Source organism: Priapulus caudatus, unplaced genomic scaffold (genome assembly GCF_000485595.1).
Source record: "Priapulus caudatus unplaced genomic scaffold, Priapulus_caudatus-5.0.1 Scaffold1522, whole genome shotgun sequence".
Classification (NCBI taxonomy): Eukaryota; Metazoa; Priapulida; class Priapulimorpha; order Priapulimorphida; family Priapulidae; genus Priapulus; species Priapulus caudatus.
Window position 1 is genome coordinate 1,330 of NW_014578583.1, and position 3,369 is coordinate 4,698.

The 3,369-nt window shown below is 43.7% G+C and overlaps 1 long non-coding RNA gene across 1 annotated transcript; it reads left to right on the plus strand.

Moving 5' to 3' along the window:
- Nucleotides 1–1,195: 1,195 nt before the first annotated feature.
- LOC106816894 lies at nt 1,196–2,846 on the plus strand. Its single transcript, XR_001394953.1, has 3 exons — nt 1,196–1,360; nt 1,774–1,859; nt 2,800–2,846. It is a non-coding gene; the product is annotated as an uncharacterized LOC106816894 (long non-coding RNA).
- Nucleotides 2,847–3,369: the final 523 nt, after the last annotated feature.

Below are 3,369 nucleotides of genomic sequence, written 5' to 3' on the forward strand. Positions count from 1 at the left end.
GCTGGGTGATTTTACAAGCCACTCAGCCCTCTCTCATCCTGGGAAATTTGCCAACCATGTATCCACCTCTCTTCTATATTGAGTGAGTTTTGCAAACCACCCACCCTCTTTCCTATATTGGGAAAATTGCCAACCACATTGCTATATTGAGATATCGGACAACCGAGCCACCCCCTGTCCTATAGTAAGTGATTTTACAAACCGCCACTTTTTCTCCTATTAAGAAAAATTTCACAACCCAACCACCTCCTGGCCAATACTGGATGTTTTACAAACCACCATGCAGCCCTCTCCCATACTCGTAAATTTTCCAACCACCCAACCCACCTCTCACCCATACTGGGAGATTTGCAAACCAACCACCGGCCCTCCTATATCGCTATACACTATATCAGCCTGTTCTGCTAGCATCTATGATAAATACGACATACGCATATACGCTCTTCTATGACACTATTTGTCATAGGAAGATTCTTCCTATGACATATATTGTTGTATGTGTGGTGCGCTGCGCATCATAGGAGTTTAGGAGCGCTATTATGAACGCAAGCAGTGAATTTCAGCTGTAAAGCGGAAAGAAGTTGACTCGCCAATATTTGTCATAGGAAGAATCTTCCTATGACAAATAGTGTCATAGGAAAGCGTATATGCGTATGTCGTATTTGTCATAGATGCTAGCAGAACAGGCTGAAAATCTCGCAAGATGGGGAGGTGATAAATCAACCCACCAACCCAGTTCTGCCGTAAAGGGAGTTAGTTGACACGTACGATCAGGTTAATAAGGGGGGGGGCGTTTCCGGCGGCCCCCGCCCCCCGCGGGTCACAGACCCTACGACCTTTATGATAGTCTAGGGTTGGAGCGCAGGCAGTGAAGATGTGAAAAGAGAAGAGAAGAGGACGAGTAGCTAGACGGACGTGTACGAGGGTGAGTGCGTGTGACAGCATTTTCAGCATTGCGGATAGAGTAGAATCAGTAGAGGAGATCATAGAGTAAAATCAGACATGATTTGAAATCCAACCGCAAGACTTTAAGCACAGCGAAGGCGAATATAGGAAGACAAAACTCACAGACAGCGGTAGGATAAAGACGGAAAGGTAGGAGAAGACGAAGAAAGGGAAGAAAAGGTAGGAGAAGAGAGAAAAGGGAAGAAAAGGAAGAAGAATAAGAAGAAGAAGAAGACAAAAAAAATACAAGGAAGAAGAAGAAGAAGAAGAAGAAGAAGAAGAAGACAGGAATCCCTGGAGATATCGCCCATCATCTACTGACCTAACAAGAGCCATGACGTCAACGCAAATACTGACGTCACCGCTTCAAGTCCTCTTCCTACTCTTACTTGGATTCGCCGCCGTGAAATCAGAGGTAAGTATCCTTAACTAATAATAATAATAATAATAATAATAATAATAATAATAATAACATTTATTGATATAATAATAATAATTATTATTATTTTTATTTTTATTATTTTACTAATTACTATTGCTATTATTATTTGTTTATTATTTATTATTATTACTATTACATTGGCTATTATTATTATTATTTTTATTATTATTAGCTATACTATTGCTAATATATTATTTTTATTTTATTATTATTACTATTACTATTGCTATTATTATTATTATTATTATTATTATTATTATGGCAACGCATTCAATGAGCATGAACATAAAGCGCAGCAGACGGGATGATGACGATGAGCTGATGACGAGACGAGACGATGACGATGAACGATGACGTTGATGATGATGATGGTTGTGTGCTTTCAGTCGGCGAGACATAGATCAGTGCAAGCGAAGCTGATGAGCATATACGACTCGCCGCGAACTCGCTTCGTACCGCGAAGAATCATGAGGTATGTGTACACGCACACGCACACGCACGCACGCACGCGCACGAACACGCACGGCACGCCACGCACACACTAACACACAAAACACCACACAGCACACACACACACACACACACACACGCACGCACACGCCAGGCACACGCACGAACACGCACGCACGCAGCGGCACCAGCCACTAAAACACACAAACACTCACTATGCTAGCACAATATTATGCGCTCTAGGAACACATAGAACTCTCATGTATAAGATACACATAAACTGTGATATATAGCCGCTAAAATATGATATATATATATATATATATATATATATACAATGCTTAGCCGCTCTCCTGTTTTTCTTACCGTGTAGATGAATATAAACAGTAGTAGATGATATATATGATAGTACATAGATTGATATCAATCTCTTTGACATATATAATGTGATGTGGTGTGTGTGTGTGTGTGTGTGTGTGTGTGTGTGTGTGTGTGTGTGTGTGGTGTGTGTGCTGGTGTGTGTGTGTGTGTGGTGGTGTGTGTGTGTGTGTGTGCGTGTGTGTGTGTGTGGTGTTTCGGTGCGCGCGGTTGTTCGTGTAGACGTGCACGGTGTGTGGCGGGTGCGTGTGCGTGTGTGTGTGCGCGCTGCGCGTGTGCGTGTTGCCGTGTGCGTGTGCGTGTGCGTGTGTGTGTGTGTGTGGTTGTGTGTGTGTGTGTGTGTGTGTGTGTGTGTGTGTGGTGTGTGTGTGTGTGTGTGGTGTGCGGCGCGCGCGCAGCGCGCAGTGTTGTTGTGCGTGGTGTGAATATATATATATAAAGTAGGGGCCTATATATAATATCATATTATATATATATATATATATATATATATATATATATATATATATATACATATATATATTCACTTCATATTTAATATAAATCTCGGTAGTGTGACTGTGACATAAAACTCGTTTTTACAGATCATATGAACAACACGACGCGGTCCCAGCCGTTCAAGGTTTGATATGTGAATGTTATCAGTTATTCTGTTTCTCTCCCCCCCCCTCTCTCTTTCGCTCTCTCTGTCTCTTTCTCTCTCTCTCTCTCNCTGTTCGTATGCGTGCATTTTTGCATGCGCGTGCGTGCGAGCGTACGTGCGCGCGTGCGTGTATGTACGTATGCATGTGTGTGTATGCGTGCGTGCGTGCGTACGTGCATGTATGCGTGTATGCATGGGTGCGCGCGTGCGTGCGTACGTGCATGTATGCGTGTGTGTATGTATGCATGTGTACGTGCGTGCGTGCTTGCGTGCGTACGTGCATGTGTGCGTGCGTGTATGTATGTGTGCGTACGTGCGTGCGTACGTGCATGTATGCGTGTGTGTGTATGCGTGCGTGCGTACGTACGTGCGTGCGTGCGTGCGTGCGCCTATATATCCACCTACATGCGTCCCCCTTTGTGTGTGTGTGCATGTGTGTGTGTGTGTGTGTGTGTGTGTGTGTGTGTGTGTGTGTGTGTGTGTGTGTGTGTGTGTGTGTGTGTGTGTGTGT